This window comes from Diabrotica virgifera, chromosome 4, assembly GCF_917563875.1.
Source record: "Diabrotica virgifera virgifera chromosome 4, PGI_DIABVI_V3a".
Classification (NCBI taxonomy): Eukaryota; Metazoa; Arthropoda; class Insecta; order Coleoptera; family Chrysomelidae; genus Diabrotica; species Diabrotica virgifera.
This window is the reverse complement of record NC_065446.1, coordinates 203,535,642-203,560,154: the sequence shown is the minus strand read 5'-3', so window position 1 is coordinate 203,560,154 and position 24,513 is coordinate 203,535,642.

Genomic DNA, 24,513 nt, shown 5'->3' with positions numbered 1-24,513 from the left:
GAATTGCTATTTTATTTTTCAATCAAAAGTTATTCAAAAATTGCAATTTTTCGATTTTTTGAAAGTTCAACCGCGTTTATGTCGAAAACTATGCAACCTACGAAAAAACTTGTAAAAACATTTTTTGCTTAGAATATCCCAAATAATACAAATGAGTGTTTTGTTTTGCAAAAAATCGCTGTTATGTGATTTCTCAAGTTCTTTGTTCATAACAATCTTATCGACATCCGGATGGACTGTTATCCAAAAAATTCGTGTTCTACGTGTCAAAATACATAAAAAAAAACTTGGGTAAGTCCATCTGAATTAAGGAGGCCTTGTACCCACACTGGCGACAAGACTAATACGACCGTCGTGGATTATCGCGACAACGAATATTTTACTGTGCAAAATATGAAAAAAGAAAGTAAATTGCAAATTATATTGTTGTTTCTGGGAATAAAAATTAGAGCAAAATATAATTATAAAAAAAAATCCAAAACAGTCGTATATTCGTGGAAAACACCATACTAATTTATACTTCTATTTTAGTAATTTGTCTATTCCCCTCTTTTTTTCCTTATTGCCCTTTGTTTTTACTTCTTAGTATAAAGTTAAACTTTCCATATATGTATAATCCATATACTTTTTTCTGCTACTCTACGATTTAGGTTTGCTATTTTTTCTTTTATTGGATGACTTCTTCTTTCTCTGTTTATTATTACTATTACTATGTATTTTCTTACTTTAATTTTACAAAAACACCCTATATTTATATTTATGTTGGTAGAATTCACAGGTAACTTTCCTTTATATCGTTAGTACATTGGAGTAGTAAAAAAACCTCTACTTTTTCACATAATCTACAATTCAATAACCATCAGACCGTCACCTTACAAACCGCCATAATATACAGGGTGTAACAAAAATACAGGTCATAAATTAAATCACATATTCTGGGATCAAAAATAGTTCGATTGAACGTAACTTACCTTAGTACAAATATGCACACAAAAAAAGTTACAGCCCTTTGAAGTTACACAATAATAATCGGTTTTTTCCGATATATCGAAAACTATTAGAGATTTCTTAATGAAAATGGACACGTGGCATTCTTAGCAGGAACATTTTAAAAATAAATTATAGCTAAATTTGTGCACCCCATAAAAAATTTATGGGAGTTTTGTTCCCTTAAACCCCCCCAAACTTTTTTGTACGTTCCAATTAAATTATTATTGTGGCACCCTTAGTTAAACACAATGTTTCTAAAACTTTTTTGCCTCTTAATATTTTTTAGACATCCTCTTAATAGAAATGCCTCTTAATAGAAATACGTAGAGGAGTACGACAGGGTTGTATATTGTCACCGCTCTTATTTAATATCTACAGCGAACAAATATGCCAAGAAGCTCTCTCATATGCAAACGAAGGGATAATAGTCAATGGAGAAGTTATCAATAACATTCGATATGCTGACGATACTGTGATAATGGCAAGAACAGCGGAAGATCTACAACATTTAGTTGAAACTATGAATGAGATATGTAATAACTACGGCATAAGGATGAACGTCAAAAAAACCAAATATATGACCTTCAGTAAGAATCCAATAAATGACACTAGTATCACAATAAACGGTACCCAACTTGAAAAAGTAAACGAATACAAATACTTGGGAACCCTTATCAATGAAACAGGTGACCAAAATCACGAGATAAAAAGACGTATTGAAATTGCCAGGTCTACTTTTATAAAAATGAAAAAATTATTTTGTAATCGTGATATTAGTATTCATCTACGAACTAGAATGTTAAAATGCTATGTATTCAGTACTTTGCTCTACGGTGTGGAGTCATGGACTCTTAAACAGAGGAATATTAAAAATCTTGAAAGCTTTGAGATGTGGTGCTACCGCCGTATACTACGAATAAGTTGGGTGGATAAAATTACAAATGAAGAAGTAATACGCAGAATAAATAACGAGCCAGAAGTTCTACGGAGTATAAAAAAGAGAAAACTTGAATACTTAGGCCACCTGATGAGAGGACAAAAGTACACATTCCTACAAAATATAATGCAAGGAAAAATCCAAGGACGAAGAAATCCAGGCCGTAGGAGAATGTCCTGGATGAGAAATTTGAGAGAGTGGTTTGGCTGTACCACTAACGAATTGTTCAAAACAGCAGTAAATAAAATTAGAATCGCCCTAATGATATCCAATCTCCGATAGGAGAGGCACTCAAAGAAGAAGAAGAATATTTTTTCGATAAACCAGTTTTAATCGAGATACGGCTTCTTTTTTAATATGTTTACATAAAAATTGTATGGGGGTTCTGTGCCTTTAAAACCCCCAAATGTTTGTGTACGTTCCAATTCAACTATTATTGCGGTACCATTAGTTAAACAGGATGTTTTTAAAACTTTTTTGCTTCTCAGTATTTTTCCGATGAGGCACCTTTTATCGAGATAAAATATTCTTTTCTAATATGGTTCAAAATATACCTCAAACTGTAATTTGTAAAAATTTTTTATATTTTTACCAGGTCTCTATAATCGTACGTAACAGTATACAAATATGTGGTGGATTTGACAAATATTCAAAATATCTCGATAAAAACTAGCTTTTACAAAAAGTACTGAGAGGCAAAAAAGTTTTAAAAACATTGTGTTTAACTAATGGTACCACAATAATAATTTAATTGGAACGTACAAAACAGTTTGGGGGGTTTAAGGGAACAAAACCTCATAACATTTTTATGGGGTGCACAAATTTAACTATAATTTATTTTTAAAACCTTCCTGCCATGAGAATGCCACGTGTCCATTTTCATTAAAAAATCTCTAATAGTTTTCGGTATATCGGAAAAAATAAATTTTTATCTTGTAATTTCAAAGGGCTGTAACTTTTTTTGTATGCTCATTTGGACTAAGATAAGTTAGGTTCAATCGAACTATTTTTGACCCCAGAATATGTGATTTAATTTATGACCTGTATTTTTGTTACACCCTGTATACATACATACATACAGCCACCATCGTAACATGTATTACATAACGTTCAAGAAAATTCTTTTAAAAATAGATTTACAGTATTACTTAGAACTCATTAAAGACAACTAGAACAGTTCCGAATATGTCAATTGTTACATTTTATTTAATATTGATTTTCTTCATAATCAGCTTTCCCTATAACTATCAACTTTTGTTTTTCATTAGATCTCCTTGATTGCAGTGTAACTATTTTTTCGTCATGTAGTTTACTCTCCTTGTCTCCCACATAACAATTTGAATATCAATGGGATTGCTCTTCTAGTTTGTAAACAATTTCAAATGCTTTCTTATCCATATGCAGGTTATGCAGTCCTCATAATTTCTTATATCTTAAAAGTCTTTAATTTCCCCACTATTGTCGTCTTATCCTACTCTCAATAACCCCAGTCTTATTATTTTACTGTGTTTTTATTTTATTAATATTTAACAATGTTATATTCTCATACATAGGTGTCAACACCTTCCAATACCTTCGTTTCTGTTTATCTTTAACTTACTCGAAAAGTTCTTATTCCTGCAATAGTTCATTTTATCAATCTCGATAAATTAACAATATTCTCATAAGAATATCCCAGATCAGCATAAAAAATTGAGATTGTTGCCAAAGGAGATTGTTGCCGAAGGAGGAATAGTTGATAGCTTTAATATCTTTAATTTATAAAATTTAAACACATCACATGGAACAACCTCTTCCAATTACCTATTCAATTAAACTTTAATAATTAATTAGAAAATGCCACTGCATAATTTAAAAATATAAGGCAGTCTAACGTATTTTCCGTTAAGAATAATTAATATTTTCTCATAATTGGTAGTCAGTTAGCGGTCGATGCTGTTTTCCTTTTCGCTTATTCTTATTTCCAATAACGAACCATACGCCGTACACAAAAAGTTCGCTCTTCTAATTATGGCCGATCAAATTTCAGGCATCTGAGTTTACGCTGTTCATCTATAACAAGTTGGATTGGCTCAATTCCTGTTATTCTGCTAGGAATTACAAAACTTTTTTATTGAATTGCTCTGTTTTGTTTTGTAACTTCTCGAGCTTTGTGGTTGCGAGATATCTAGTGAATTAGGAATTTATTAAATTACTACAAAGGAATCGCATACTCGTACGTATACAAAAAGCAACACAGGAGTATAATATACACTTGATAGCAAAAAAATCGACTCCCTCGATGAATTGTAGTTTATGCTTAGTAATTTCATGTTGCCTTCGTTGAATTAAAACAGATAATGCAAAAAAATATTGTCGATTATACAGGGTGTCCCGAAAAGATTGGTCATAAATTCTACCACAGATTCTGGGGTCAAAAATAGGTTGATTGAATCTCACTTACCTATATACAATAGTGCACACAAAAAAAGTTACAGCTCTTTGAAGTTACAAACTGAAAATCGATTTTTTTTCATATATCGAAATCTCTTAGAGATTTTTTATTGAAATTGGACATGTTGCATTCTTATAGTAGCAACATCTTAAAAAAAAATTAAAGTAAAATTTGTGCACCCCATAAAAAATTTATGGGGGTTTTGTTCTCTTAAACCCCCGAAACTTTTGTGTACGTTTTAAATAAATTATTATTGTTGCACTATTAGGTAAACACAATATTTTTAAAACTTTTTTGCCTCTTAGTACTTTTTCGATAAGCCAGTGTTTACCGAGATATTTTGAATATTTGTCGAATCCACCACATATTTGTATATGGTTAAGTACGATTATAGAGAGCTTTTAATAATCTGAAAATTTATTTATAATTTACATTATTAGGTATATTTTGAAAAAGAAGAAACATCTCGATAAAAGGTGACTTATAAAAAAAAGACTATGAGGCAAAAAAGTTTTAAAAACAATGTGTTTACCTAATGGTACCACAATAAGAGTTTAATTGGAACGTACAAAAACATTTGGGGGGTTTAAAGGAACAAAACCCCCATAAAATTTTTATGTAAACATATTAAAAAAGAAGCCGCATCCCGATAAAAACTGGCTTATCTAAAAAATACCAAGAGGCAAAAAAGTTTTAGAAACGTTGTATTGAACTAATGGTATTACAATAATGAATTAACTGGAACGTACACAAAAGTTTGGGGGTGTTTAAGGGAACAAAACTCCCATAAAATTTTTATGGGGTGGACAAATTTCACTATAATTTGTTTTAAGATATTCCTACCATAAGAATGCCCCATGTCCATTTTCAATAAAAAATCTCTAATAGTTTTCGATATATTGAAAAAAATCGATTTTCATTTTGTAACTTCAGAGGGCTGTAACTTTTTTTATGAGCACATTTGTACTAAGGTAAGTTAGGTTCAATCGAACTATTTTTGACCCCAGAATGTGTGGTATAATTTATGACCAATCTTTTCGGGACACCCTGTAGTGCTTCCAAAAAATAATTGTTTGTGTAAATTGGAAACGTGTTGCTTATATTACTTCTATCAGTCTTCTATTATCTTCTTACAGTTTGTCTAATTTACTTACCATAGATAAAAGCTTTAGTACGATTGGGTAGAATGCGATCTCACTCTTCAAAAAATATGTCACGTATTTCAGCGCTACCTGATTAATTATTGGAAGTATACTACAATCAAGCCTCCACGCTAGGTACATAGCCTCCATGCGGTACTTCCAAATACTTTCAACACTTAATATTTTATTCAAGTTGACAATAAAGGTGAAACACAAACAACTTTTGTTTCTTAATTATTTATTTATATAATGTGACATTTTACATAGAAATATGTATATTTATTTTGGATCAATATATGTTTACTTGTTGAACTTTTACACCGTCTGCAGTTAACAGCTGATCGGAGCCATTAGACCTAACAACAAAACGCGAAATAAAATGTGTATTTTAAACCCGTTGGATAAACAGTACAATCAGAAAATCTCTACCTTACAAACAGAAAAACTTACCTTTAACTTTAAAAAGGTACTCAATTACAAAATATCAAAAATATCAAAAAACACGACTGAATAATATTATTCTTTTTATGGTGACACAAACAAACACAAAATAATACCGACCATAATGACTGAACACAGACAGCGCAGGATTTGTCAAAAGTCATGTTCCACCAATCACGATGCCGAAATCAGCGCCTCGCACAACCTCTGAAAAATTGGAAGTAAACTAAATACGATTACATTTTTTTACTAGAGTGAGCGGGACATTTACTTACCGTTGCACGTCATTATCTATGTCAGAGATCTAAGTTGACATTGTTGCCAAAGTATAAAAAAATCCTGAATCCGTTTTAAATAAAATGGATCACATAATTATTGCAAACTTGGATTATACAACAAAACAAATTAATATTCAATGTAAATAAATAAAAACATTAGAAATAGAAAACTAGAATTAAGTTATAATCTTACCTTAAAGTAAATAATAAAAACAATAAATAAAATAAAACAAATACTTAGAATAAAGAATAAAAACAAATCTAAAGTGTCCATACCGCAACTGTCAAATAAATGTTACCAATTTATGCCAAAATGTTACCTTCGTTCGATTATAGTTACAATGTGTTCCGAACAAATGTGCTTCATAAAAACGCTTTATAATCCATTTATACAAATTAAACGAAACATATTATTATGTATTTCTTCAAGTTAACATTAATAGAAATCTCCAAATATTATTTCTACGCGTATAGGTATAATAAAATATGTCTAGTGGCTATAATTCCAGTGTACTTGGCAAAATGATTCTAAAAAAGAACACACCTACCGCCTAAATATTTCGTGTTGGTATCATGTGACGTCACGGGCCATGACGCGGATGACGTGCAACGGTAAGTAAATTAGATGGAGTATAGATAATGCAGAAAACATTGTAACAGGCTTGTCCTACGCAATTTAGACCTCTATAAATTTGATGGTAGTCGCTTCTCTCCGTTGACTGAAATCCGTTGAGCTTTTCAAACGTTGACGTGTGTGTACATTCCGAAGTGTAGTAAGTGAATATTTTATAAATGGATATGCCACCAGTGAAGGTGGCCCAGATAATGGCACAATTACGAGAGCACTATAGTCAGAGGACTATTGCCCGTTGTCTCCTTATGCAGCAGTTGAAGTGTCAAGTGCTTACCATCGATACCAGGAGATCGGTAGCTATAATCGACGACCAGGTTCAGATCGGCGAGGACGATCGATTCATTGTCATGAGTGCCTTGCGGAATCGGCACGCGACAGGAGTTGAGCTTCATATTTGAGGAATGTTCGAGATGTAACCGTCACTCAGTGGATAGATAGGATAAGGCTTACGGCTGCCACTTTTACTTCCAGTGAAGCTAACACTTGGTGCAAATTGAACGCACTTCAGAAACAACCTCTACTTCAAAAATAAAATAAAAAATCCATTTTTATTTTATTTTTGAAGTAGAGCTTGTTTCTGATTTTTCCTTAATTTTATTTTTATATTGGTCGTTAGTCCTTTGAGTAACTAGGTCCATTTTCTGTTGGAATTTACCAGCTGAACAGACGGGGTCGTGAATTGTAAGTTTTTGAATTCCCTCTAGTCTTCTTCCCTTCAGCATCCATCTGGCTTGCAAATTGTAAAAGCCATGGAGGTATTACCAAGGAAATGGACCAAAAAGTTTTCATTTAAAAATATTTTAGTAATATTTTTAATATATATATATATATATATATATATATATATATATATATATATATATATATATATATATATATATTTATGCACAGATATCAAAGTGAGGTCCTGACATTACGCGCACTTAGTGAGGACCGGTAGAAAACGTAGACATAATCGTTTCAACTCTTCATAGTGACCTTGACAAGTAAATAGCAATTAAAAAATGACGAGTATACACAAAAAAGATTACGTATATGTGCCCCGTATTGTTCAAGTATATTGCCACCCAAGTGAGGCCATTACACGCAGCTATTAAAGTGAGACTGTATATACTTTTTCGTTATGCGCACAAAGTGAGGACAACTTTACGTGTATATTTCCTTACAGCTCATCAAGTGAGGACCATACAGTGTTGTCGATAAATATGAGATTAATCGTTTCTACTGCCTTTTTCTGTATAGCACAGTAAGAATTATTATTGTTTCGTTGTTTCAGTCACTTGTAGTTATAAGAAGGATGTGGACTCTTTGTTCTTGCTCGTACTGTTTGTTAATTTTATAACATTTTAGTACCTCAGCATTAAATCACGGTAGCCTTATCGGAGACTAGCGTTAATAAAGAAATCGTTTTATATTTTTTAATAATTTACGTTAAAGATGGATAGGAAAGCAAGAATTTTGAAAATAGCGTTAGTTGAGAACAATAATAATCAAAATGGAGGATACAGTGATAGTTCAGTTATGTGAAATTTATATTGAACTTAACATATAAATATAAAAGCCCGACTTTTGATCTAAGGGGAACACAGTTTTTACGGTACATACATATCTGTCATTTGTCAACCCCCTCCCTTCCATTTCCCCCACCCCTTATTTTTAAATAGGGAATAGGGGCGTGTGCTAGCTCATTTGAAAGGATATTCAATTCTCTATCCAGTATTATTAACATTGACATAATTATCTATACAGAGTGTATTTTAGTATAGGTACTGTTGCCCCTGTCGATTTTCATTTTGAAACGACAATTTTCCAACCTTAATTTTAGTATACAAGATGATTTACTTAATTTAATTAAACTTAATGTACCTTTTTTACTGACTTAATTTTACAGTTATTCCACTAGATGGCAAATACAGTGAATATGATCATATGTTTTATTTCGAATAATCATTTTAAAATAGTTTTAGTTTTCTATTTTCTCTGAAAATTGTTGCAAGCTTCTTGTTCTTATACTTAAAATCATGTCACTACAAATTTATACGAGACTACATATTAAGAGTATAGAAAGTATTATAATATATGACATACATGCTTTTTTCCATTTATTGAAGATATTTCACCTTATCCTGAAACAATGCAATGTGAACAAGTGTCCTCAACTAAAAAAATATATCAGACTATTTTAATACTAAGTGTATAGTCTGTACTATAAACCGTATTGAAATAGATTGCAACATGTGTGTGTGGTTGGGATATTGACTGCGAAACCTAAGGCTTCATTCGCCTAATCATATTTACCTTTGATTCTTATAACAATAAATAAAATTGATTAACATTTTATATCAATATTATTAGTGTTTTTAAACAATATCAGTATGATATATCACTATGATAAAGTCAAGATAAACAATACTATAATAGAAAGCTTTGAGGTCAAACAATGACTGCGGCAGGGTGATCCATTATCGTCTATAATGTTTAGCATATTACTAGCAAAGGTTATACAGGAAGCAAACATTAATAGAACAGGTCTGATCTACCACAAAAAACATCAGTGCTTGGCATTCGCAGACGATTTGGTAATCTTGGCTAGGAGCAAAATAGAACTTATAGAAACAGTCATGAAACTCGAGGAGAGGGCAGCAACCAAAGGATTGTATATAAATGAAGCAAAAACAAAGTATATGGAATGAACAAATAAGCAATTCGTTCGGGGGCAATACATAACAATGACAACAGCGAAGGGAACACAGTATAAATTCGAAGAAGTTTAGAGATTTGAGTACTTAGGAACTGTCTTCACAAGAGATCCTAACTGTGAAGAAGAAATACAAAAGAGAATTATGTCGGGCAACCGCGCTATATTTGCTTTTAATGGGTTGTTAAGAAGTAAAGATATATCACGAAGAGCAAAACTAAGAACTTACAAGACCGTAATAAGGCCGATAGTAACGTATGCTTCTGAAACATGGGTCACAACAAAAAAACATCAAGAGTTGTTGTTCCACCCGGTGGGAAACTGAGCTCTATCAAGATCCTAACATACTAGCAGTAATTAAGGCGCAAAGACTTAGATGGTTGGACCATGTGCAGAGGATGATTCCATCTAGAATTCCCAGAATGGTACTATCTAGTGCATTGGCAGGGAAAAGGACGAAGAGGAAGACCGAGGTCACGATGGAGTAATGGAGTTAGAGAAGATATGAGAAGAATTAACTTAAGGAACTGGGAAACAAAAGCGACTGACAAAAGGGAGTGGAAAAGAATAGTACATCAAGCCATGGGCCTACTAGGCTCGTACTGCTTACATATTATAATATCAGTTTTCTAATATTATCCAGTTCCATATCCAGTTCCGAATCCAGTGGTTATATTTCTTCCGTATTGTTTAGTTTCGCTTCCAGTGATTGTATTTTTTTCTTGTTTTTTTTTTTGAAATATTTATTTATTATTTTATTACTATATTTTTTTATTGTGCTCATAATAGATTGCAACATTGTCTACAGACATGAATGCAGTAAAAATAAATAAAAAAATCGGAGATCCACACCCCGGATTTGAAATCGAAACCTCTGCTTTACGAATCCGAGATCCGAGGTCTACCCACTAGGTCACTAGGCTATCGCTCTTAAGACAATATTTTTTCCTGAAACGGGGAACTTCTAAAGCCGGGTTTAGACTATGTAACAAAACATGCTAATAACAAAGTTGTACATCAAATTTGTTGTACAAATTTGTTATGTAACTTGGTATAATATAGCATGAGTATCCAGACTATATAACAAAAAACAAAACAACAACATGCGCATAAATTTTGCAGCATTTTAGATGGATAGCTGGTAGGTTAGGTAGTATATAGAATTGCGTCATATAAGTATGGAGGATCTCTTCATAGCAACAGCAGCTTGTGTAATATTGTGGAGGCGACACCGGCGTGTTAAATTAATATTTTGGATGTGTCCTTCATTAGCAGCTCGAGCAAAATATAGGTAGTGGTACAGCTCTTTTAGCTGATCTGGAAAGAGATAACATAGACCCATCGACAGGAGACATTAAATGTGATGGCAGTTTTAAAAACTTCTTAAGAATAGAAAGTTCTGATTTTGAATTTCTTATAAATGACATCGGCCATAAAATAGGCAGGAAAGACATTTCGAGATGCAATTCCAATAAGAGAAAGATTAACTGTTATATTATTAGCAAAGTATATTTTTTAAACTTTTTACTCATTGTTTCAGAGAGGAAGTATAACATTTGTCTAAAATTTAATTCCTCAGTATTATCGTCTTCACCTGTTCATGATTGAGTGTCACTGTCTGTTTGAATTGGTGTAGCTGGAGAAGTAGCGGATGTAGGTGTAGTGGACGGAATAGAAAGGCTCAGATATATTGTATGATTGAGTGCCTGTTTGAGTAGCTGATGAAGCAGTCTGCATCTGTGTAGCGAATGAAGTGAATGTTACAGGTTTTATGTCTGAACACTCTGCTCTGTAGAGAATAGTATTTATGTCAAATTTAGAGTTGATTTGCACCGATTTGCTGTTAAGGTTCCGCGTACTGCTTTTCTTTTGTTGGCTTGAGTTATAGGCGTACGTGCATTAGTTTTAACTACAGTTTCTGTATCTATTTTCACTTCTATTTCAGTCTATTCATCGTGTTTTTTATTTGTTTTTTAAATCAATAAATGTAGCTCATCCCATAGCAATCCCATAATACTCGTTACTTACGAAATAGCTCAATTAAATGAGTAGTCAGTTCTTTCGACAATTTCATCGCGTAAATGACCCTACGTGAACAGAGCAAAGAAAAATCTAGCACAATCACTCCAGAATGAACAAGGCGATATGATTCCAACGGTTGCTGCTCGCGTAGGTACTATGCCAGAGAATGTTTCAATAACATGTTTTGAGGTGTAGATCAGTAGCGGTGCGGTTTTATAACTTTCTTTGATGTTTACCGACATCTGTTGGATAACATAAAACATGCTATATAACCAGAAAAATGTTATACAACACTGTGTTTTAAAACTTGTCTTTTTAAAATTTTGTAACAAGTTACAAAACTTTGTTATTTAACATGTTTTGTTACATAGTCTGGACCCGGCTTAACGGTAACTGCTTATAGGTAATACACTACAATTTCTGAATATTTTTTCTGAAATCTATCGAATGGTACCAAACACGACCCCCACGGAGGTGGGGGGGGGTTACTTTAAAATCTTAAATAGGAACTCCTTTTTTTATTTCAGATTTGGATTCTTTGCGTAAAAATAAGCAACTTTTATTCGAAACGTTTTTTCTAATTACGGATAGGTGGCGCTATAATCGGAGAAAACGGGTGTTGGAAATGGAAAATTAAATTAAAATATGGAAAGTCCCCACTAAAATGGAAAATTTTACTTAACTTTTTTGGTTTTAGAACCTAATAATCACAACCCAATAGGTCCCCAAAGCGCTCGAGTGACTGCACATTTAGCATACTTTGCTCCCCTACTATATGTATTATAAATAATATGCGAAGTAATTATTAACCCAAACAACTATAATTCAACTTTTATTTACTAATAAAGAACTGGACGAAAGTGTCACATCAGCTTTTATGAAACACATGAATATTTACATAAAAAGGTATGTGATCTGCTTGAAATCGATATTCCCAAAATCATCTAAAAATTGTTTATACATGAGTACTTTGAGACTCTTGTATGAAATGTGAATACCGAAATACGATTAGGAATCTCCATTATGTAATTTTTAAATAATACATAATTCTTAGGAAATGAAAGGTATTATACAAACGTGTTAAAAAATACTACCTACTGAAATTTTTTGATGGCAGTAAATGATGAATTGGTTTATCGAATTTATTTTTAAGGTGATACAGTAGCGATCAACAGGTAGCCAAAACGCGTTCCAAGATTGAGGCTGTAATTTTGAATATTTTTTCGAGATATTTGGCACACGTATTTATAATATAATAAAGAATGGCGGTACAGAGCCCAATTTGAAAAATATATTAATATGTGGAAATTACTCTGTAAATAAATACAATATTAAAAAAACGAGTCTGTACCGCCATTAAGAAGAACAAAAAAATACACTTTCTTCAAATAAACTTTTTTATCAGATGCCTAGATTTTGTGTCATTTTCGAACTACTAATGAAATAAAAAATTTTAGTAGTTCCAAAATGACACAAAATCTAGGCATCGGATAAAAAAGTTTATTTGAAGAAAGTGTATTTTTTTGTTCTTCTTAGTGGCGGTACAGGCTTGTTTTTTTAATATCTATTGTATTTAATTACAGAGTAATTTCCACATATTAATATATTTTTTAAATTGGGCTCTGTACCGCCATTCTTTATTATATTACGAATACGTGTGCCACATATCTCGAAAAAATATTCAAAATTACAGCCGCAATCTTGGAACGCGTTTTCGCTACCTGTTGATCGCTACTGTTTCCTCTTAAGTAAAATATGTCATTTGGATATTTTTTTAAACTCGATAGATCCTACGGACATGTCGGTAGATCGGTAGGATCATCACTTTTGGGAGTTTTGGGAATATCCCAATTGACAACGCAATATACACCGACGCCGTCTACAACGAGCGACGAATCAGAGATGCCAGATTGGGGTACTTTCGCCCATTTTTAGGGTAATTTGAAAGCACATGGGAAAATTTTTATAGGTTGAATTGGTTGGGGAATTTTTCGGGAGGAAAATTGAGCAAACTGAATTGCAATATAAATGTATGTAACATATAACATTATATTAACATTATAACCTATCGAGTATATAAGAAGGAAGAGAGACAGACCCCGAAAATCTTTTAGAGATAAAATGGACGAAGCAATATTAGAAAAGAAACCTGCAGGACTGGAAAAACAGAAAGAACTGAAAATAACGGTCAAGTGAAATAATACAGGAAAAACTATGGAAATCCAGGGTGGTCAAGGAAAAACAGGATGTTTCTAAATAAATGCGACAAACTTTAAAGGGTAATTCTATATGAAAAAATAATGACAGTTTGCTCTATAAGCATATGTCAGCAAATACTTCGTTTCCGAGATATGGGGTGTTGACATTTTTCTTACAAACTGACGATTTCTTTATTGTTCTAAAACCGGTTCAGATATGCAAATGAAATTGGATGTGTTTTAAGAGGTAATTATTGCGCATTTTTTGACATAAAATTAATAATTTTATATCTACTGTTGAAATGGTGTGATTTTTTTTAAAGAAAAACATAGTACGCCACTGAGATATTTCAAATAACAAATCATTTTGGAATTACTCGTTCAATTTATGATATATACAAAAATCTATTATTCCTTTTTTTCATACGTCGTTCGTGCCGTTTTTATGCAAAAAGTGAAACATCGTAACGCGTACAAAGTATTCGAAATAAATTTCTATATATTCATATTATGAAAAAGAACTTGTCAATTCTAATTCATATAGATATACCTGGTTTGTTTTTTTTTATTTCAAATTACACACCCACGGACACACGACAATGTTGATAAAGCAAAATTTACAGAACAGGAAGACAAAACTATTTAACCATTGAGGCTATAATGACAAGCAGCAGTATAATAATATCACTGACTATTCATAAATTTGTTGATACTTCGTAAATCTGATCTTCGTGTATTTTAAGTATGTATGTATAACATTGTAATACCATAAAAGTGATAGGTATTACCTGACAAATGACCTTTAAAAGCCATAACAATTTTTAGGTTGCATTATTTTTATTAGAGAATTTTTGTGAGCTAGAAATAGTTTTCTTATTGTTACAATTATTTAATATTAATTGTCTTAGGAGTAATCTTAGCCCAAAGATAATCTATAAAGTCCAAAAAAATAATGAATGTAAAAAATATTATATTTTTTTTTTGTTTAGCTAATGCCTCGACAACTAATGGCCATTGGCATGGTAGGTACGGTAATTTTGAACAGTTAGGTACCTAGTGTCATGTGTAAGTAGTGTGTGTTGAGTAAGCGCCTTGTTACTTTGCAATGTCGACGTCATTGTCTTTGCAAAGAGACGCTAATTGTATCCGAACGTCTGCGGTCCCTCCGGTGAGAACCGATCCCACGAGGACAGAAACTATATTCATTTATTAATTTATAATAAATGAAAAATTTCCGACCCTGGTGAGATTCGAACCCACAACCTTTCGGATTTTTTAGATCCACAGGCAGGCGCTCTTACCACTGAGCCACGGAGGGGGGTAAATATTATATTTATATATCAGCGTCTCTCAAAATTTGGCGCCCCCAAATTCTGGCGCCCCGGGCGGTCGCCCGGCTCGCCCGCCCCTTTATCCGGCGCTGCTTTAAGGCACTAGTGCTTTAAAATTTTTATGGCACTGCAATTGGTATTGATCGTATAGGCAATTTTGATGTAATGTCAAAAAAATATAAAAATGGAATGTCAGTCAAGTTCAAGTAAAAGTTTTTGTAGATATTGTCCTGTAATTACGTTTGTAGAAAAAATATTGCATGATATGTCTGTTAAAAAGTGCATTTTTAAGGCACTCATGTGAATTGCAGAACTCGCTGTCGCTCATTCTGCAAACTTTCACATGCGTGCCTTAAACGTGTACTTTTAACACTTATATCATAAATAACTATTGAAATACTGATTACAAAAATTTATAGTATTTTAAGCCTTTCTGAGAGCATATGCGCAAAAATTTCGCTCGAATTATTTTTAAATGCGTTCATTTTTTTCGAATACTGAGAAAACCTTAAGTATTTTTAAAAAATTTAAACGCAGAAAGAAATATAACTTCTATAAATATTTATTTTAATAAGTCACAGAGGTGAAAAAAAATAGTCTGATTTTTAATTTTAAATATATCATTCAAAAGAAACTTTTTGTTCATTATAAGGGACTTTCTGCCCTCGGGAATAATGTAGTTTTCTATTTTGCGTTTAAATTTTTTTAAAATACCTATTAGTTATCTCAGGATTCGAAAAAAATAAATGCGTTTAAAAAGAACTCGACCGAAATTTTGCGCCTAGGCTCTCAAAAAGGATTAAAGTATTAAACATTTTTGTACTGTTTGAATTTATGCGACGATTGACGATCCACTGTTTTAAAGATTGGTTGAACAGATGTTGCCAGTTGTATGGTCCTCACTATGTGTATCGTAAGTTATTCAACAGGGCATAGAATATACATGGTTAGAAAATATACGCCAAAGTCAGCGCCTCTATGCGGAAAATCTCTGAACTAAAAATTGATGTGGACCATACAAAGTGAGGTCCCACTTTTTTTTGTAAAAAAACAGTGTTTGCTATCAGTACATGTCTACGAAAAAGTCTTACATTGATTGACTAAGTGAGGTCCGTATACTGGACCTCACTTTGTACAGGACCTCACTTCAACCGCAGTTTCTTTTGATATGTGGCTCACTTCATACGCTGGGAGTAAATATATATATATATATATATATATATATATATATATATATATATATATATATATATATATATATATATATATTAAGAAGACAATGAGTCTTTGCTGACAGTAAATGTACAGTTTTTGGTTATTGGGTTATGCAGCAATTGATAAGTGTACTCTTTTAAGTCTTTATTCCGAGCTTTCGTTCATGATTATGAACATCGTCAGCGTGCTACAATTATATTATATATGTGAAACAATATGAAAATATGTATATAAAATTATATGTACTTACAACTTATTGAGGATATTTCAAATAGGTGGTCATTAAAATGAGAATTGTACTTATTAAAATGGTCATGTAATGTCTCGATAAAACAAAATTATTCAAATAAAAATTTTATAATTTAGTTCAACTTCAAAATCGACGAAATATAAAATGACACTTGGACATTCATGACATGGCATTATTTGAAATATCTAACAAAAATTTTTTAAAGATGATCAATTTAGTAAACGACCAATAGGGTCAATGATAATTAAGAAAGTATTTTTTAAATTTTATAAATTACTGTTGAAATTATAAATTAAGGTAAAATTTAAAAAAATTAGTAAGATTTTTTGATCAATTTTAATTAGAAGTTTTAAATTATTTATATAAAAGTAATTTATAAAGTTGTTGACAAAAATTAATTTATACAAAAGTAATTTATAATGTTGTTGACAAGTCAGAGTATCTAGAAGAGGAGTTAGGAGATAACTCACGATTATCTAAAAATAGTAGATAAGAAAACATTTCATTTAGGTGGCCTATATCAGTACGATGATTCATCGAATTTGGATTTTTATTTATGTGAACCATTTCCAAAACAAGCCGCTTTGAAGTATGTGACTCACGGTCCAATATTTTAGCGTTATTGTAATCAATTCGATGATTATTATTGAAAACATGTTCACCCAATGCACTTCTGTCAGGGTACAATCTGCAGTCTGACTTATGTGAAGTTATTCTGTCTTTTAATCTTCTTGATGTTTGACCAATATATATTTGATTACAATCAAAACAAGGAAGACTGTAGACTGTACCAGTTTTAGAAAGCATTGGAGTCTTGTCTTTGACGTTTGAAAAAACCTTATTGACTGTGAGAGTCGTCTTAAATGCAAGTTTGATATTTTCGAAAGACTTAAAAAGTCTAGTAAACTTCGGTGCAATATCGCTAATATATGGTAAGGTCATATAAGTTACGTTAGTAACGGGAGTCGCGTTGGTTTGCGAGTTGTCTGCATCAAAATTGTTATTAACATTTGTTGGTTGAATGTTAATTGTATTAAACAGTAATTTCTTCAACAAAGACTCTGGATAACCGTTTTCCAAAAAAAGTTGATACAATATTTTTAAATTTTTTGAGTGAAAAGAAACATCGCTGATTTTTAAAACGCGGTTTTTCATGGATTTAATTAAATTGATTTTCATAACGTGTTTATGGTATGAACTATAGTTTAGATATCTGCCTGAACTAAGTGGTTTACGATACCAATCCACTAATAAAATGTTATTTTTACGTATAACTCTAGTGTCCAAAAAAGGTACAGAACTCAATATGTCCTCTTTTTCAAGAGTAAATTGTATATGATGGTTAAAGCTGTTAAAATAAAATAACAAATTATCAAGTTCATTAGTAGGCAAGCAAAGTAGAATGTCATCTACATATCTTTTGATGAAAAATAATTTGAAGGGTAACACACGTAACACAAAATCTAAAATATAATCCATAACATAATCAGCTAAGATAGGGGAAATTGTACTACCCATAGGTGTACCAAAAGTCTGTTTGTAAAATCCACTGTTAAATACAAAATAATTGTTTTCAAAAAGAAAGGTTAAAAGTTCAAAAAATGTTGACTTAGACAACTCACAATTATTCGAAATGCTAGACCAATTATAGTCAATGGCAGTAATACAGATATTAAGATATACATTACTAAACAGAGAAACTACATCGAGACTGGCAATCTGGTAACCATCAGGTATTTTTAAATTATTTAATAATGAATTGACTTCAAAAGAGTCTTTTATGTGAAACTCGTTGTCTAAATCATACGATCTAGTAAGAATTTCAGCCAAAAATTTTGATAGATTATCTGTAGGAGTGCCTTTGGTGAGGCACTTTGTGAGGCTTAATTAATGCCTCACTTTGGTGAGGCGACAACGTTTTGGGCTGAAAATTTCAGGACAGCTTCCCAACCACCTTATGAGTCGATGTGCAAAAAATAGTTTTGAGGTGACAACGTACCCCTATTCACTATTTTTTGGTTCGTTAGTTCGGCAGTATATCACTGGCGCTAGTATCGGCATTGCAGCAGTGACTAGCTGTATGTTGTCGCCTCAGCATATAAATTCTACTTTTTGTTTAACAACCGGTACCTTGTTGCCTCAGATTTTGGCAACGTCGCTTTCAGTTTGCATTGGGTATTAGGTCGTGAAATATAAAAATATGCGCCGTCGGTACCGTAACAAGGCAGCTAAAAACTTTATGATATAAGTTGCAGCTCACGATTTAAAATTGTTGCTCTTATACAGGGTGTCCAGAAACTCTACCGACAAATGAAAAAAGGAGATTCCTCAGATAATTTTAAGATAATTTAACACTATTCACTTAGTCCGAAAATGCTTCCTAAGGGAGCTAGAGCTCTTTGAAGATGGCGTCTTGTAATTAGTTTTTCTTAAATAGCGCCATAGAAAAACGAAAATTATTACGCATATTTATCATCCAGATATAAATCCATTCCATTCATTGTGGATTTCCAGTACCGGTCATAGGCGCCCGTTTTGGGTACGGCAACGGTTATTTTATCCCATACCTTTTTTATTTAATTTTTAAGCATTTTTGACTATGGATTATTAAATTGTGAATTATTCTAGTACTAATAGGTACTCTTACTTTAAGTCCATAGAATATACAATTTTCTAGAAACATCGATTTGAAAATTTTTCGTTTCTTGAATTAAAAAAAAAACTATTTAGAGAACGAAAACTGGTAAGTTTGTTTATATCCCAGAGATGAATCGGTTTCATTAATTGCAAATTTTTAGTACCGGTCATATGCGTCCCTTTTGGGTAGGTCAACGGTTATTTTATCGCATAACTTTTTGTCTTTCATTTTTAAGCATTTTTGACACTAGATTATTAAATTATGAGGTATTCTGGTACTAAAAGTTACTCTTGCTTCAAGTTGGTAAAATACACCGTTCTTTTAAATTATTTTCAAATTCAAAAAACGAAAAATTTTCAAATGAATTTTTCTAGAAATCGATGTGTCCTACCGAATTAAAGCAAGAGTATCTTTTAATTCTAGAATACCTCACAATTTAAAAATCCAGAGTCAAAAATACTTAAAAGCTAAAGACAAAAAAGTTATGCTATAAAATAACCGTTGCCCTACCCAAAATGGACGCCTATGACCGGTACTAAAAATTCACAATGGATGGAATCGATTTATCCCTGGAAGATGAATAGGCTTACCAAATTTCGTTTTTCTAAATAGAAGCGTTTTGGAGGTATTTAAGAAAAACTAATTACTAGATGCCATCTTCCAAGAGCTCTAGCTCCCTTAGGAAACATTTTCGGACTAGGTGAATTGGGTTAAATTGTCTTAGGAAAATATTTGAGGAATCGCCTGTCTTCGTTTGTAGGTAGAGTTTCTGGACACCCTGTATAAACAAGTTCTATAAGAGAGAGAGAGCATGCCGGAATAAAAATATGTTAGCTGGTCGCATAGGAATTAATAAAAATTACAAACAGAATATTAGTAATCATGGAGCGTATGTAATACTTAAGTAGTTATTATAATATGGAACTGAACAAGTCTATGCCCCAAAGGAACATGAAGACGAAAGGATAGGAAAATTCTAACCAGTCATTAATTTAATCCTAAAAAATAAAAAATTCATTATATTATGTGACTTTATTACAAAAGTAAGAACATAAATTATTTTTTCTGTAACAGCAGTAGGAAAAAAAATAACAGTTATGACAAAGGATAAACACTGATATACCTACTATCGAAATTACAGAAAGTTGAAAAACACTAAAATGAACCTGAATGGCTTAACACAAATAAAAAAAACGATGTAAAACCAAAATAAATATCTTTATGTGGGTGACATGCAAACGGGAGTCAATCTAAGTAAATTTCGTATAGGAATTTATCATTGAGCAGTAATAGCAACAGTTTCAAAAATCTCAAAAATGAAACAACAAAACACTATTCAACATCAGAAGTGTACTACTTCTGCTCTGAAAGAAAAACCTGTATTCTGACATTAAAATGTTTAAATAGAAATGATAACAGTAATATTTCAAGCAAAAAAAATATAGGACGATAAAATGAGATACTAACAAAAATAAATTGACAAGACATGAAACGAACAAAATAACTGAAAATAAGATCTTGATAGATGGCGATGTAAAGAAAACACGGGAAATACATATCATCGAAGTACCCTTATTTTATTATTTATTTTATTTACCATTGATATTGCTCACCAGATTAATATCCTTATAGGTAATTTGCATGTTTGTGCTTATTTGTTTACAATTTTTTTTAGCCCTTCAACTGATGCGTTATCTTTCCTGATCCTCATATATTTAGGTTCCTTAATATTAGGATTCAGTCCATAACGCTGACTCACTTCTGTAACTTTATTGATTATGTATTGTAAGCCTTCTAGCTAGACTATGAGCAAATGACGGTATCATTATAAACGACATAACAGAATTTGCAAGCAAAAAACCGTGGTGGTTCCAGTAATAATTACGTTTCTGAATCGCAAACCCTTACAGCAGGTGTAATGGATCCAAAAAACGTTGTCCCCAAATTAAATGTTAAGGAACAAGAGTCTTCTACAAAACGAAAGATGTATATCATTTATATTTACGTTAATTTTGATAATTCTTACTTAAAAAACCATAAGAGAGAGGGTATAAACTATGCATGTAGTGGAAGAATGCGAACCCTCTATATATTTATTATTAAGTATAGAACGATGGTAAATAATAATACGATTGCTTTAAAGCATATTTTAAGACCCAAAAATTTTGACGATCTCAAGTGCTCCAAGAGTTTTATATGTCAAAAATGAATAACCATTTTCAATTTCATTGCAACGCGAAACTACAGGCGCATCATATTCTAGTCCAATCAGAGAGCGCTGCAAGCGCCTCTACAGGTTTCGAAACTTATTAGTCTCTCATCAGGAGGCACATATGCTGCTCTCTCTGACCCAACTAGGACAAACCTCGGCGTGCAGTCACGAATTGCAACGAACGAAATGGCTGGGATGCCCTAGCGGCAACTGCTAGCAAAAGACTAAGTTTTCAAACTAATAGCACATAAAAAAACACCCAAAATGTTGCTCCACATCCTACCAGATTGAAAACAATGGGAACCTTCTCTGGTTTTACCTTTGAGGCTTCTAAAATTTGCAAGCCATAACGGATGCTGAGACTAAGGAAGATGAGGGAATTTTACAATTTATAATTCACGTCTCATCTGCTCAGCGAGGTAAAGTTCCAACGAGAATGGTTCCCTTCGTACTCCAATCAGAGTAAACATGTAAATCAAAAATTAATAAGCATTTTCAATTTCGTTGCAACACGAAACTACTTAGTCTTTAGTTTTATATGTATACAATAATTTTAAAAAGACCTTCAGTTCTCCTACTCGTATTATCGCGTTGCACTTGGGTACGTACCTAAAACTATGTTGCTATGAACACCTCCATTTAATACTAAAAGAATCAGCTGATTTTACGTGTACAACAGAAAGACAAATACAGGAATTGGCCAAGGGCTATAAATACATAATTTGCAAACGTTGCTGACAAATCGTTGGAGTTTGGAAATTGCTTCTCTCGCTAACAAAGATATTCAAGAACAAAAATTGCCAAAGCTAGTACCACTAAGTGATATTAAAATATTTTGAGAAGAAAGTATTAAAATTGGTGTGAAGTGTCAGAAGACGTTTGAGAGCAATATTGATAATGTTGAAACATAAAAATTTAGTTAACTATGCTCTAGCATTAGCCATTATTTTTAACAGAAGACGAATAGGTTATGTTCAGTATTTAAAAATTCAGCAATCTAGTAACGAAAGATAAACGGATTTCAGTGATTTTGAAAATGTTTTAACTGAAGGAGAAAAGGCACTTACGAGAGGACACAAAATTCCAGTGTGTTCTGGTAAGTGTTCTGGTAAAGGTTCTTGAGCTGTTGTTATTTTACTTTCAAAAATGTTGCAAGGTTTCATAGAAACTTTAATAAAACATAGACATAAATACATGTCTGACGTCGTCCGACGTTAATAACTATATGTTTGCAGTTCCAGGCAGTAAGCTAAAATGGGACAAAGGGGATGTTTCGATCCGACATTTATCAAACCGTAAAATTGTCAAAAATTTTAATAATAATGGAAAGGGATTCTCTTCCTTTAGAATATAAAAGAAAATGGCTTGAAGAACTAGATTTTCACCACGATTGAGAAAAATGCGGAAGAAAATAAAAAAAGCAACCTTCAAAATACGAATAGTAATTTTCCAAGTATTACAGGTATGCAAAAAGTTAAAAAAAGTAAAGCGTTGGTTGCAAAAGATAACGTTCTGGCTCAAACAAGTAAAGAATTTAAAACGGACAGTGACGATATGTACTATCCAAATAAAAAAACTACTCAAAGCATCAAAAAACCAAGCAAGGGAAGATTCCGAATGCGATTCATATGTGCCTCCACAAAGAAGAAATATTAAAAAACAAACCTTTTAAGAGAACACTTTTCAAATTATATTCAAGATGGCGTATATCCATCTAGATAAAAAGATGAATTCCAATATTATAAAATCAAAAATTCAACATCTTATAAAAATAAAATATGTATGGCATATGTAAGTTTTTTATATGATGCTTAAGGTTATTCATCATCATTTGGCTCTACAACTCTATGTGAGTCTTGGCCGCGTTTACTATTTCCCTCCATTGTTGTCGGTCTTGAGCAGCTATTTCCCATTGCTGTACTCCCATTTTGCGTAGATCGCTGGCTACTGCGTCCTTCCATCTCTTTCTTGGGCGACCAACTGACCTTTTTCCATCGGGCCTTTCCCAGAATGTGGCGTTTAGAAGTCTTTCGTCACTTGATCTTAGTACGTGACCCGCCCATCGTATTCTGTTTGATTTAATGTAGCGTACTATGTTTTCATCTCCGTATATTGTCTGGAGTTCATCATTGTGTCTTCTTCTCCATTCTCCTGTTGTCTCTTCTCTGCAAGGCCCATAGATAGTTCGCAGTATCTTTCTTTCAAGTACCAGTAATTTTGTTGTTTCCCGCTGATTCAGAGTCCAGGTTTCGCTTCCGTACGTTATTGTGGGACGAATTATTGTCTTATACACTCTTATTTTTGCTGGTCTTGAGAGTATTTTTGATTTAAGTAGGGTCCTTAACGAGTAATATGCCCTGTTTCCTGCAATAATCCTGGCTGCCACGTCCTTTTCATAGTTATTTTCAGATGTTATGATCGCTCCCAAGTACTTAAATTCTTTGACGACTTCAAAATTGTATTCATTAATTGTTACGTTTTGTCTAACCCTTGGTCTTGGGTTCTTCGTAACCACCATGTACTTGGTCTTGTCCTCGTTGACCTTAAGACCAACTTCCTTGGCTCCGTTCTCGAATAGGGTGAAAACTTCTTTTGCATCTCTGGTGGATTGTGCAATTGTGTCCACGTCATCCGCAAAGGCTAATAGTATTTTTGATCCTTGGGCGGCAAATCCGTTTGTCAGTTGTGGCTGAGCTTTCCTTACTGCATGTTCCAGTGCGAAGTTAAACAGCAGGGGGGCGAGAGGATCTCCTTGTCTAAGTCCTGTGTCAATGAGGAATTCCTCCGACGTGTTGCTGCCAACTCTGATTCGTGCGGAAGCGTTCTCCGTGCTCACCTTTGCTAATCGTACCAGTTTTCCAGGTACTCCCATTTCTACCATAGTCTCCCACAATGCTTCTCTGCTAACAGAATCGTAAGCTTGTTTGAAGTCCACGAAGATTTGGTGTACATCGCGGTTGAATTCCCAGTTTTTTTCCAACACCTGGCGTAGGACGAAGATCTGGTCTATAGTCGACCTTCCCGGTCTGAATCCGCTTTGGTAGTCGCCTATTATTTCCTCTGCGTATGGAGTTAATCTTCTAAACAGTATTA